Genomic DNA, 14,592 nt, shown 5'->3' on the forward strand with positions numbered 1-14,592 from the left:
GAAATATAATCCCCATACAAAGGAAAAGAAGTATCCCCAATAAACCAAGCAACTTTCTATGACCTCTTTCCCACTGACACTACTAATCCTAGCCTCTAAATGAGTAACAAAGATAGCACCACACTTACAATGTGGTATGTGAAGAATTCTCAATATGGTTCCAACCGGCCTACATTTACCTGTATCTACTTACGCCCAATATTGTTCACAGCATCTGTGTGCTGGGAAGGATACATTGTCCATGTTAAAGAATGGACAACTGTGCTATTTAGTAGCCACCTCTTCTCCCTTTGTTTTTGACAGTGGCGTTAACTTGATTGTTTTAACATTATCCATTTAAACAAGAACAATGCTGCCTATTGTATGTTTTCTTGAATACAAGTCCCCATCTCAGTATCTCAGGGACCTTATCATGATCTGCTTTGGTGCACCAAGAAATAGGCCATAAAATTTCTGATGCTCCACAGACCTCCTATTAGGAAACAGAGTTCCAGTGTTACTCTTATGGAGGAAAGCTTCACTTTCTCTGATGAATTCCCTTGAATCCTCCTTTGACTGCTTCCCTTAATACACTGCAAAGACAGTGAAATGCTATTGTGGTCCCTGCTAAGCAGGAAACACATGATAGAGATAAGCTCATTCTCCACTGGACGCTCTTCTCTTGTTCATACAGCCAGGGAGTCAGCATGAGGATGATGGTGAAACAACCAGCCTGGCTCCTTTTTTATAAGCCCTAGCAATGGAGTTGGCCTCTCTGAGGAACTGTTTAGCATGTAAAGGAGAATCTAAGCATACAGAGAACAACTCTCTGTACTTACACACAACAAGAGATACACCGATATCTATTTTACATAAGCATAGACAAGTTAACACACCTACGGAGGACTCCGCCCTCTCAATGGGAAAAGGGAGCTACACTAACCGAACACTGCTAAAGCCACGAGGACACACAGCGAGGTAGTTCGAACGGGAGGCAGGAGAGGTACTTTTGTCTTTGACCTGTTTGCGTTACAAGAATTTAAGGGCAGACTTAGTACTTCATTTTAAAAGTGTGACCACATTTGGAGCCCTGGACTTCTGCACTCGAGAATGGCGTTAGGGAGTAAATGATCCACGCCCCTTGCCATACTGATCAAACGCGTGGGTCCCCAGTAGGACAATTTTAAACCACTTCCAATTCTGTAAACCATGGGACTTACACTTTAGAATTTTCCATCCCTAACTACTTCTTGCGCGTCATAGGAAATCTATTCCATTTAAAATAAAGAAAAGATTTTAAATTGAGTCACAAAAGACCCAGAGGACTCTAAATTCAGTCCAGTTCTTCTTTGAAACCACAACTGATCAAAAAAAAAACAAAAACAAAAACAAAAAAAACAGTCTTTTGTTAATTTCAGTTTGTGTTACATTCTTAATTTCATTTAAATGTAGGTATTTTGTAATTTCCGTTTCCTTTCATGTAAAAAAAAAAAAGCTGTATTGGGAATTATGGACATAAAGCTTCACAAATTACACGCATCCGGTATAAATGGGTTTGTACATAACCCTCCCTTCATAAACAAACAACATGAAGTGTACCTGATGCTATATGGACATGTCAAAGCTATCATTTGACATCTGCTACGTGTTTTTTACCATATAATTTAAAATCTTCCCCTTTTTTTTTCCTCACAAAAGCTACCTACAAGGAAAAGAAAAACTTTTTTTTCCCACTGGAAGTTAATGCAAAATATTTTCTTTTTAAAGAGAATTTGTAATTATTTTAGATTTGGTCGGTGACTATTTTCTCATTTTGAAACAAATCTTACTGTACAGCGGGTTTGAAATCATTAAATACTTCCTTATTTTAACATGTCCTGTGTCACCTACTGTACTGCATGAAATCCCCTTTCAATGTATCAAAAGGGTTGATTGAGAGTATGTAACATTTGACCACAGCGTTGCTTAATCCATTTGTAAGCAGACGTCATACATGAGAACTGGAAGACACTTTCAGTCTTAGGTAAAGGTTTATTTACACAGTAGGAACCTCAAAGAGTAAAGAAGAAAGAGTTTGGATGCTGAAATAACTGTTGCCTCTGCCTCTGACTGTATCTAATACCTGACTCTCATACTTCAGAGTCTAAGGACTTTAATTTCAGTGGTAAGAAGGGATCAACGGCTCATAAAAGCAAAGGATGGGAAAAACTGAAGCCTTCTGCACCCTGAAAACTGTTCATGTAGATTTCTGAAGGAGAGGGATGATTGCCCAAACACCAGCTACGCTGATCACATATTAACTTGGTGCTACAAGGTAACAGGTGCTCCAAGAAAAACGGAAGGAGCAAAAATACAGATTTTTATCCCTTGCTACACTGAAAAAGAAAAACATGTAGAACACAGAAAAGCAGCGTAGACAGGAATGGAGTTGTAAAAGGTATTGAGATAGCACAGGGAAAGTGAAAAATGGAAAACATTCCACAAAGAAAGAAGTGGAATAGACAAAATCTAGCCCACTGGGAGAGCTCTTTAGGGGAAAAAAAGAATACTTCAGAAAGTATTCTGAATATATATAAGGTATAAGGTATAAGGTACTTTCTGCCCAGCCAGGCCTGGTGAGCTGAGCCTTTAATCTCAGTTAATAGGAAGCTGATATTGGAAGATGGAAAGTTCTAGATTCATGGGGGCTCTATAGAAGTTCCAGGCCAGTTTAGACTAATAAGTGGAATGCTGTCTCAAAATGATTTTTAAATAAAATAAAAAAAAATACCCTGGAGATGTAGTCTCATGACAGAGTGCCTGCCTGGCAGGCAAAAAAATAACTTGGGTTTCTTCTCTATGACAGTCTTCCAAAGTTAGGAAATGTTAAACACTAGTTCCTGTACCTAAAAAGAAGAACTGTGGATAGGTACAGAATTTGATGGGACAATTGATACTTGCTCTCTTTTCTCCAAATAGACAACCTGATATTGCTAGAGCACTAACTGGCCCTACTACATCACTGGCTTGGAATGCTACCTGGAACTAAGTAGCTAGTCAATAAAGGAAGCTTTAGAAGGAAAATATAATAATTCCTCTGGCTTGTATAAAATGGGCACAAACTGTTTAAGCACAAGAAATTTGGTAAACAACTAAGATATTACAAGTCCTAAGCAAAAAAAAAGAAAGAAAGAAATTAAATGTTTGTTATAATGTAGTTTTATCCACATTCCCACTTTAGAGTTGGAGATTTTGTAGACTGAGCATTAGAAAAAGAATGATTTGCTGAGTAAATAGAAATGCAGAACAGAATCTGCTCCAGGATTTTCTACAAGATTGATGAAGACCTGGAGTATATAGCACAGAATGATCTGGAAGCCTGCCAGATTTATACTATAAAGTCACAATCTAAGGGAGAGAAGGAACATTGTCAGATAAAACTATAAAACTGGATGTAATGAAAGACATCAGCCATTACAATCAAACATGTTATGCAAGCAGTACAGGAAAGAGAGAATTTATAGTTAAAAAAGAGTGAAGGAGGACCCAGAATTGTGTAATCGGAGCCCAGATCACCAGCAACATTTGGAGTATAATTCAAGATAGTAAAACACTAAGATTTGTTGCTCGAAACACATGATCATAACAATGAAAACTTGTACTTTGTTCAAGTAGAAACTTGAAAGAAAGAGTAAATAGATTCTACATGTCATGAAGATATAAGTTTATTTGGATCTCATCAATTCTACTTTTGATAGCATGAAAGAAAATAGCCCAGTGGAGATAAAAGAAGAGAAAGAACAGGGTGAAACAGCAGAGAGAATGTTCTGTAGCTTGCTTACTGAGAGAAGGTCTTGTTCCTGCTCTGAGAACTGACATTAGGCTTGTGTCCTGGAACTGTGGCTAGAGATGGCCTTAACAGAAGTGGCCAGAGCAATGTCATATTGTGAACGCTGTTTACCTAAGGAGTTAAAGGCCTTGTGGCTGGAGAAAGAATCTAGATCTTAGTTGAAAGGAATACTGCTGAATGGTAGACTTAAAGATCAAGATGAGGCAGAAAGCAGGAGTGGCCAGAAACTGGAAGGATTAAGAGTGGGCTAGGATGTTGTGGAAAAGTTTGCGACAATCAATTCCTGATTAAAGCCGTGGTAGAGAGCAATAGAGTGTTTGGATTACCTTGGAAGTGATGTTTAGTGCACAAGAGATGGCCGTGGGTGGGCATATTGACAGGTGGCATTGCCAGCAGCTTAACATTCACAGAGATCCCACGCCTGCGAAGGAAAACAGATACATCGGTGCTGGAATTTTTTCTTCCCTGTAGTCTGTTAACAGTCTCTCATCTGTTCTGGAGCCAGTTTAACAAAATCAGATAAAGCACAGATTTTAGAATCAAATAGTTTAACTCAAAGCCTGCTTCTACAGAGCTCTGCAGTGTGGCCCTAAATAAGAATAAAGTTCTCTATGTTTGTTTCAGTTTTTTGTTTTTAATTTGTGGAATGGGTATTACAATAGCGGTGCTGACATTGCTGTGAAATAAGTAAGAATAAATGTGACAACATAGTCACCGACTTGAGCCTTGTGTGTTATGGCTTCTATGCAAATGTTAGTTGACGCTTAGTCCAAACACATGCCCACAAGTAACTGTAAGGTCTTGATCTGCTGCAAGCTAATGTCTACCATCAAAACGCATGTGGAGGAGAGTCTCCTGAAAGTCAACGTGGCTTTTAAAGTAAGTGATCACATTCTCTAATCAGAGTATGGTCCTCTCCCTCAACATGCTCTTAACAGGTGTGGAAGCTCTCAAACCTGCTCACCCTCAGATGGGCCTCACACAGACACAGTAATAACTCGGCCCCTGATCGGAGACTGAGCATGAAGGCTAACTCATGAAAATCACATCAGGCTTCCATAAAAAGGAAATGTGTGGTTTTTTCCCTCCATTTTTGACAGTTATAGACATGTGTATAATTCATCTGTACTTCAAATTTAGCTGCCCATATTGTATTTTATCTAGAAGCACTAAAACTTAGTAAAGAAAGAAATAACCTAATTAAAATTTATGTGAAATTTATCAGTATTTATCAGTATCTACTGCTAATCGGGAAGAAATACATTTTCTCCCAAGTTTACACAGATAGCTATAGGAAAACTATAGTGTGTATATTTTAAAAAACATAATTTAAGAATTATGTATCTGAAGAGATAAAGACAAAAGATAGATTGGGTTTAAAACATTGTGCAAGACACAGAGCTCTTATGACCTGTCCCTGCAAGTGTGTACGTGGGTGTGTTTTGGGGTAAATCTTCAAACAGGTTTTAAGTGTTTTCTATAACTTGTCCTTCTCTAGTTGAAGGTCACAGGGTGTGTGTTTGCCACTAGTCACAGGCCTGGCCTTACACTGTGGATTTCCAGCAGAGTCTGACAAGAATTATTATATTTAAAGCCAAACACTACCTATTTGGAACATCAAACAGAATGATTTCACTCACTGACATAGGAGACCAGCTGGTTGTAAATTTCCATACTAAACAATTCTTTTTAGTAGATGTCACTCACATTCTGAGACAAAATTTAGCAATTAGAAAGAAAAATATTAATATTTATGAAATTGTATAAGTCTTTAATGAAATTATCAACCTGGGAGTATTATCTAAACTGTCCATCTTAGTGATAATAGTTATTCAAGTATTTGCGAGATTCAGAACAGTAGCAAAATTACAGTTATGAACTAGTAACAAAAGTAGTTTTATGGTTGGGGGTCACCCCAATATGAGGAACTGATCAAAGGGTCACAGCATTAGGAAGATTGAAGACCACAGTTCTAGAGATTGGGGCACGTGAATGCAAAAGTCCACATATGAAGCTCCCAGGATGACCTTGCCCGCCTTCTTATTTGAGGAAGGGTCTCTATGTTGTTTTTCCTACTGTGTAGGCCAGTCTAGCTGTCCTGGCACACAGATTCTCCTGTATCCATTTTCTGTCTTACCACAAGAGTGCTTGAACTAAAGGCAAATGTTACTCTATCTGGCTTTTACATTGGTTCTAGGTTTCCAACTTAGGTATTTGGGCATGCGCAGCAAGCACTCTACCTACTGACCCATCTGCTACCTACTACCTAGTACCATGTCCATCCCAGGCCCATCTTCCTGTTAAAGTGACAAATTATATCCACTGAGTTTCTGATGAGATCGTCTCCCACACCTGATGGAAAGCAGTGTTGCATAGATTCCTTGCTACCTCCTGGAACCCAAGGGTGGTGAGCTGTCCATGATTCACCAGTTTTAGCCAATTTACTTACCCCTCAGTTTGTTTCAGTGTATATGGAAACATTTCTTGTTAACTTTTAAAACCTTTTTTTTCTAATACAAAGAAAATGGCTTCCAGTCTGGAGCTGTAGCTCAGCGGTATGGATATAGCATAAGGTTATAATTTTTACCCCTATCTCCCAGCACCACACACTAGCATGGAGGTACTCACTCCCTGAAGTCCCAGCACTAGGGGGACTGAGGAAAAAGTATGTTCAAATCCAGCTTGGGCTACATAATGAGATTCTGCCTGTAAGAAAATGAAAAAAAAAAAAATGGGAAGAAGAGAAGAAAAAGTAAAGAACAAATAAAAGAGTTTGCTCATTGGAAAAAAAATACTGTAAATGAATGCCTCTGTTACCTCTTTTTAATTATCCATGACCTACCTAATTTGATCTGAAACTTTTAACTTTGGCTCTGCAGCATTTTAGAAATATGGTTGTCCTACCTCATTCTATGAAGAAAGAATAGAGTATTTTACGACTGGAAACTTGAAACTATGTTTTGAATAAGCTTTGTAAGATATTCTGATGGTCATATGTGAGATTCTTCCCATTTCATTCTAATGAAAAACAATTCACTGATCTACATATACTTTGTGCTTTATTATAGTTTCAAAATGCTGAAATGAAACTGCACACACAGTAAAGAAGATAGCTACAATCCAGAAACTAGCACGAGAGAGTCTTCTTTCTCTACGTTCTGGCGCAGCACTTTGTAACTGGAAATAGCTCTTAGGGAAGAGGTGAGTGGCGTAAGCTGGGACTCAGCCTGTGGTACCTTCTGTCCTCTGCATTAGAGCTCTCTGCTCCTTAAATGCCAGGTATCTGCTTGGTTGTTTTCCTATGAATTCTACTTGGTGAAAAGGGACAGCCAATATATGAATGCATTATGTAAATGAGCTCAATTATTAACAACAACTTGCAATGTGATGAAAACTTGTGTTCATTTGGGTTTTAATGATCAATGTTTATTCATATACTTTAAAAATAGCTTGCAGCTTAAGGAAATTAGAATATAAAACTGTACTTTAGAAATGCTCTCATAATCTTAAACAGATTGAATACATTTTAAGTAATGCTGGACAGAAGACACTCTATTATGATTCTTCAATTATTTGTTTTAATATTAATAAAAGTCTGAAAATTGACTAACCAATGTACACCATGACTAAGCAGATAAAGGCTGATGTAGTTTTAGAGCCTAATTGTCAGAGGAACCTCACTAGTGGAACACCCTTTCATATAAATGTCATAGTTCCACCTCTAATAACTATTACCTCACCCCTGAGTCATGTTTTATACATTAATATATACAACATAATGATACCCTAAAATGAAACATAGTCTGCTTATTCCTAATATCTATTCAAACACAAGTAAATAACTAAATTATGCCTGGACCTATTTGCCAGTTTATGAATTATGTATTTTTTTGTTTGTTTTGAAAGGGGTATAATAGCTGTGGAGGCCAAGAGAAGGTGAAGTCTCAGAGCCTGGTGATAGTGCTTAAGCGATACCTAGCCATGAAAGCAAGGCGCTGTTGCAAAGCAAAGCAGCATGCGTTTAAGGAAGAGCCAAGCAAAATGTCTCAGAATTTCAGTGACTCATTCTATATGGATTATTGATCAACAGCAGAAAATGAACCCTTGAAGAATTCCCATGTGCTTTTGGTTTGGAATGCAGCATTGTAGATAGGACTTTTGCCAATGAGCCTGATATCAAGAACTACAACCACAACATTTACTTGGTACCATTAGCAACCCAAAGCAAACTTCTGACTGCTGTTGATTGAGCTCAGATGCCTAGCTCACCAAATTCCAGAACAATTTAAATCTTTCCAAATGAAGACTGTTCTATTTGGCCCCTCTCCCTGCACTAAACGAGGCATATGCAGCAGATGTAATAGAATTGAACACACTGTAGAACATGGATTGTTTGAAGTTAGCATCAAAATATGTTTCTAAAAGTTGATAAACATTTCCAATACCATCAAAAACCAAGAATGAGCCTCTAAGAATAGCCTCCCCTATCATCAAAATAAACTGTTGCTCTAGAGAAAGAATAGTACCAAATTACAAGCTTGCATCAATGCTACAAACATTGTTACAATCATGTATGGGTCTGTCCAGGCCTAGTTTAGATTCACAAAGCCTCTTCAAACAATGCTTAGTTTATCCAGAGGCTGGTGCAATGCCTCAGGGGTTTACTTAGGACATGCTGCTCTAGAAGAAAACCCAAGTTCTGCTCCCAGCACCCATGTCACATGACTTACAACTGCCTATAGCTCCAGCTGCGGGAGATCCAGTGCTCTAAAAGAGTTAGAAATTTTTCCATGGAATTTACTGCTAAAAGGTAACAAATGCTCAAATGAAGGAACCATGAGCTTTTTAATTATCCAAAATTTCATATTTTATGCCTTAAGTTGTTTTATCAATGTTCCAGAATTCCATTTAAGGAGAAAGGCTTATAATCATATATGCCTTAAAACGTGTATTTTTGCTTAGACAATGAATTAGCAAAAGCAATTTTATTTCACAATTCTGTTAGATTTAATTTACATAATGGATTGGGAATTGACTGGTAACAGACACCGTCTTGTTTTGGAGTACTCTGCCCTTGTCTTCGTCATAAAACTGCGAGTTTTACTGTTTTCACTTACGTACTTATTTAATTTGGGGAGCGGGGATATATATATATATATATATATATATACATATATATTATATATATGATCAAAATACATTGTATACATATGTTAAATTCTCAAAGAATAATAAACAAAACAAAGTAAAACACCACTGAAATTTTTTGTTTTGGATAAGCTTAAATTATATTTAATCACTTATATTTTAATTAAGTTCTCTTGAAAAAACTTACTTGTAAGATAATGCTTCTTCAAATCATATTTTTTAGGAAGTTATAGTTGGATGTAAATGGATGGCTAATGAGATAAAAAGATGAACTTAGAAAAAAATAGGTCACTAAGTAGTTATCCATAATACATTGTGGTACGTATACCAACCTAAGCCTCGGAAAAAATTGAGCAAATTGCTTAGTGCAACAGAGATCTCCATGCAGCAGTTAATTGTTCAAATCCTTGCCCTGGTAGTACTTCTTTTGAAGTTGGTGAAATTAAACTGAAGATAGTTTTGTATCTTTTATAGTCCTGTTATCTTAACAAAATAATAATTCTTAAAGTTAAAAGTCATTTAAAAATTAAGCAATAAAATGTAAATGACATCATTGCTGGAATCAAATAATTGCCTAAGTTCTCTGGACACTGTTACTAGAGCATTTAAATGAAACACGACCATAAAGCCAAAACCTATTCTTTCTCCTTAAACTTCAAACATGCCGAGCATAGATCTGTTTGAAATGGAGACAGGATTGAAGACATTCATTATACCTTAGAAACAATAACTAAAAAGCTAAGATGTTATAAAGTAATATTATACATAAGTATTCACATATATACTTTCAGCATATATACTTTAACACAGTTCAATCATCAAAGACAACAACAAAAAACAATGAAACGCTTTTCATATTCTTCTGAAATCCTTAGAATCATTTTTTTGGCAAATTCTTCCCACCTTGGGATGCGATCTGCCTGAAACACCAAATGTATGGTCCAGCATTCACGTCTTTACTCTTATCCCCTCCACGTAAAGTCGTAATGCATGCTCAATGGTAGTATTGTATAGTCTAGAATTCAGAGGCCATTATCTCAAGAACTCTCGCAGGCAGATGGGAAGATGCTAACTTGTAAAATGTCAGCTGAGCAGGAACAGAAATAGGTAACCACCCTAGAGCACTCCAGCCAAATTCACTGAAAACAGCACAGCTAAAACCATTATGATGTGTGACCAGACAAGCCAGCTACGTTCAGTTCCGTGGTTGCAGTGTTGCAACTTTCAGACCCTATTACTGTTTCTGATAAGTAGTTACACAGTAGATTGACTGTATAAATAAAAGTAATATTCAACTGTGGGACTCACTCGGCTTCCTCCCTAGAAAGTTGGGTAAATGGTCCAGGTCTCATGGCATAGGTATCTTTTAGCTGGTTTTTTAGGTACTGTTACTGCCAAAGCTGAAAGCCTCTTATATAAAGAAAAAAAATTGAGTATGTCACATGCAAACAATTTGTTTTTCCTTCTAAAATCTAAGTGGTGATGATTGGGAACAGGCTACTAATTGGGAGACATACCAAAGGCAACTCACCTAGCTATTTTTCAAGTGTTTGCACTACTTGGATCATGCATTCTCTTGCTTAAAAAGAGTAAGGATACAAGTTCAGATTACAATACAACATTTAGAGCTACACATATTAGAGATTTAAAAACTAACAGAATCAACTCTGTGTGTGTGTTTGTGTGTGTGTGTGTGTGCGCGCGCGCGTGCGTGCATGCGTGTGCGCATGTGAGTACGCCCATCTGTGTGTGTCTATTCAGAGATGGGAGAGTTATGGCTGCCAGAACTGGCATGTTCAGATGCTTCAGGGAAGAACAACTGGAGGCCTAGGAAAAGACTGACATTTTAGTTTGAGTCTCATATCTGTCCAGAGGAGGAGAAAGAAGTGGAAGAGGATGAGGAGGAAGACAAGGAAGAGAAGGAGGAAGGGGAGGAAGGGCAGGATACTAATGATGGTTAGATCACCTCTTTCATATCATGAGCTTCTTTAAAAATCTCTTTACTTTTGTTCTGTCCTTCCCCACGTCCCACTTTCTCATTCTGTGCTCTGATTTGGGATAGTCCGGAGGAGGCTGAGGTGCCTATTACAAGGATGCTGAGCATTTCTCAGGGTCCTCAGAGCGCTTATTCATCCACTTCATGTAGCAAGTTGGATGAAGAACAGAGCAGCCGAGAAAAAGTCATCAAAAGATGCCACACTAGGCGAGTCTCCTGACACTCAGTTACAGAATGAGGAAGCCCATTTCAAAAGCAGAAATACTCAGGGTCGTCACAGAAGACTACAGAAAACAACCTGTGTGACTTTTGAGGGTGTCATTTATATAAAGCATAATGACCAAGTAAGCAAATCTTATTAAGTAAGTATTTGAACTCACTGAACCTGATCTATGAGAGCATGATGACTACTAACCACCAAATGCCTAGAAAAAGCTTCTTGATAATTATTCTGAATGTCGTATTTACAGAGGGAAACTGTTTCCTTAGAAAGCATGAGAAAATTTCTGAACATGACGGGAATATGTGACGGTAAGGAGCATTTTATCTGGACAGGACGGGGATATGTGACGGTAAGGAGCATTTTATCTGGACATGACGGGAATATGTGACGGTAAGGAGCATTTTATCTGAACAGGACGGGGATATGTGACGGTAAGGAGCATTTTATCTGGACATGACGGGGATATGTGACGGTAAGGAGCATTTTATCTGAACAGGACGGGGATATGTGACGGTTAGGAGCATTTTGTCTGGACATGACGGGATATGTGACGGTAAGGAGCATTTTATCTGAACAGGACGGGGATATGTGACGGTAAGGAGCATTTTGTCTGTGTTGAGCCCAGGACATTCTCAGCAGAGATTTGGCACAGCAAAATTACCTGACATCAGGTCCCTGGGAGTCACCCTCCATGCTATTAATTCTTGTAGGTCAAAGAGCATACTCTGAAATCATTAAGATGAAAATTCTTGAATATTTGGCTGAGTTTACAAGGAAAGACACCATTTATTTCTCACTCTTATGTGATGAGGCTCTCAGAGACATGGAAGAGAGAGCCCGGGCAAGAAGGGCCTCATGGGTTAGTCCCATGTTGGCAGCAGAGGATAGACGGCAGCCTTTCCTACTCAAAGGGAAGACCCATAGAACCCATCCATTGATCATGAAGAGGACATTTAAAACTTAAGTCCAGGTTATGCCGGTAGAGCACAGCGTAGGGCAGCTCTGTGTTCTGGCTGGCCTTTTCCTTATTTTCCTTTTGGGTGATCTCTCCAATGCTAGTCTTATGAGTATTCATATTTTATCATGTCTCATCGGGATTAGATAAAATGTAGGGGGAGTATTCAATGATTAATATTTGGGTTTCTTTAGTACATTTAGTCAGTTCTGTAATTTGTGCCTAGACTGGTTTGTTCCTTTTAAGAAAATAGATAATGGTAATAAATATTAATTGTTTAACAAATACAGCATTATCAGAATGGTTATTCTAACTGTAAATTTCATTGAGATATGCAGACTTCTATTCTGACTAATCTTGCTGACTTATGTTTTTTATTTGCAACTTTTTTCTCATTTATTTATTTTATTCACTTTATATCCTTGTAGTACTTCCTCCTCTCCTCCCAGTCCCATCCTCTATCCCTGCCCCTTCCCCCTCCCCTTTTCCTCAGAAAAAGGGAGTTCCCTTTCCCATCCAAGCCAGCTCATCAAGTTGCATCAAGATTAAAAGTGTCCTCTTCCCCGCAGTCTGTCAAGGCAGTCCTCCAGGGGAGAGTGATCTAAAATCTAGCAAGTGAGCCTATGTCTGATGTAATTCTCACTTCCTTTACTGGTGTACCCACTTGAAGCCTAAGCTGCCCGTTGGCTACATCTTTGTAGGAGGTTGAGGTCCATTTCATGCATGGTCCTTGGTTGGTGCTTCAGTGTCAGCAAACCCCTCTGGGCCCTGGTTAGTTGGCTCTGTTGTTTTTCTTGTGGAGCTCCTGTCACTTCTGGGAAAGTTCTTTATAATAAAAGTGCCATTTAACACAATACAGCAAAATTTTGTTAAATATTTAGGCTGTCATATTAATTATTTAAGTATGATGATCTAGCAAAGTTGATACATAAAGCCAACATTACAGTCTGCTAGCTATTACCCAAATGAAGGAAGGAGGGACCTTTGTCTTTATAGAGCAAAATTTTGTTCTCCTATTAGCAATTAAAACTAGCTGGCTAGCCATTCTAATGTTAAACTAAAGACCTTAAAACATTCTGCTATATGAGTGACCTTCCTCCATACAATGAAGAGATTTTAGTTTCCCTTGAATTTCTCACCCACCAAACCCATGTAATACAGTAAAACTGTTATTACTTTAGTGCATTCAGTTTGGAGACAGCTGATCCAAAGAAATAAAATTAGACCAACTAGCAGCCAGAATAAAAGTCTAGAAGCTAAAAACAAACACCCTTTTATCGTGAATTAAATGTGCAAGCAAACACTAATAAAACTAATGTACAATAAAGGCTGCCATAGAATTAAATGTTCTCTGAAAAGGCCTTCAGGTTGGCGATGATAGTATCACCATGACTGAGATCTACGTAATAGATCTGTGTTAATATAAGGGATACATTTTAGAAAATAAATGTTCAAGGATTTTTTTTTTCTTTTGGTCTTCACCCTGCTCTATTCCTGTTACAATGCAATGAACTGATAGAGACCTCAGAGTAAAAATCCCATTGAGTATATCTATAAATTATTCTTCAAGTCTATTCATTTCTTCTGTTTCTACAACTGGCAGCTAAGATCACAGTAATTTTTGTCTTGTTTGTAGCAATAGCTGATTATTTTTAGAATCAACATTGATTGTGCTCACCATGAGCTATGAAAGCTTTCTGGCCTCAGTAGCTACCAGTATCTGCTGTCTTTATTGATCCCTTCCATATCAGGTTACAAGCACACTGGCCTTTCTTAGTGCCTGGAACTCCACAAACTATTTCTTGTCAGTTTTTGCCTTTGCCATGCATGTTTATTTTTATGTTTTTTATATGCCCTATTTAAAAATACCTTTTATTTCCTTTACTATACCATTTTCAATAAATATATTCCCACCTATTATTTTATGATATTTTTCTCCTTGCAAGATACAGGTTTGTTTTTTTTTTTCAAGCTACTTTACCACTGTATCACTTCTGAACTTGTAAACAATTTGACAAATAATTCCAAATCTGACAGTGCATCACTTTTGTAAACAATAGTGCTGTGGAAGTCTAGATTTGGCTAAGAGCATGGGTTCTGCGATGGCATGCTGGTCTGCTTAACCAGTGAATTCTCAGTAAGTGCTTTCAGGTGTCATCAGCATAGATCTTCTCTATAGATTCAAACATTTGCTGAAGTCTTGTTTGGTTCCATCATGGGCTGGGTTAATAAAATGTGTTACACGCCTCTCCAATATATCTTTGGTTCATTAACATTAGTATTCAAATATCATTTCTAAGCGACTGTCACTCAGGAGCTCAAATGGCCTGTCATCTATACTCCTTCTGCAGTAGAAAGTGTCTAGCAGGCACTCAAATGTTAGTCTAATCTATCTGTCACTGTTTTCTTCTATTCTAAGTTCTATATTCATCATCTTTGGCATGTGCTTGCTTTGCGTAGAC

At 37.8% G+C, this 14,592-nt stretch overlaps 1 long non-coding RNA gene across 1 annotated transcript in view; it reads right to left on the bottom strand.

Moving 5' to 3' along the window:
- Nucleotides 1-14,592, bottom strand: part of LOC132649162 (uncharacterized) — a 47,798-nt gene that overhangs the window by 9,999 nt on the left and 23,207 nt on the right. The window contains exon 4 of the long non-coding RNA XR_009587600.1: nucleotides 4,135-4,229. This is a non-coding gene — a long non-coding RNA (uncharacterized LOC132649162). The remainder of the gene's footprint in view (nucleotides 1-4,134; nucleotides 4,230-14,592) is intronic.

This window comes from Meriones unguiculatus, chromosome 19, assembly GCF_030254825.1.
Source record: "Meriones unguiculatus strain TT.TT164.6M chromosome 19, Bangor_MerUng_6.1, whole genome shotgun sequence".
Classification (NCBI taxonomy): domain Eukaryota; kingdom Metazoa; phylum Chordata; class Mammalia; order Rodentia; family Muridae; genus Meriones; species Meriones unguiculatus.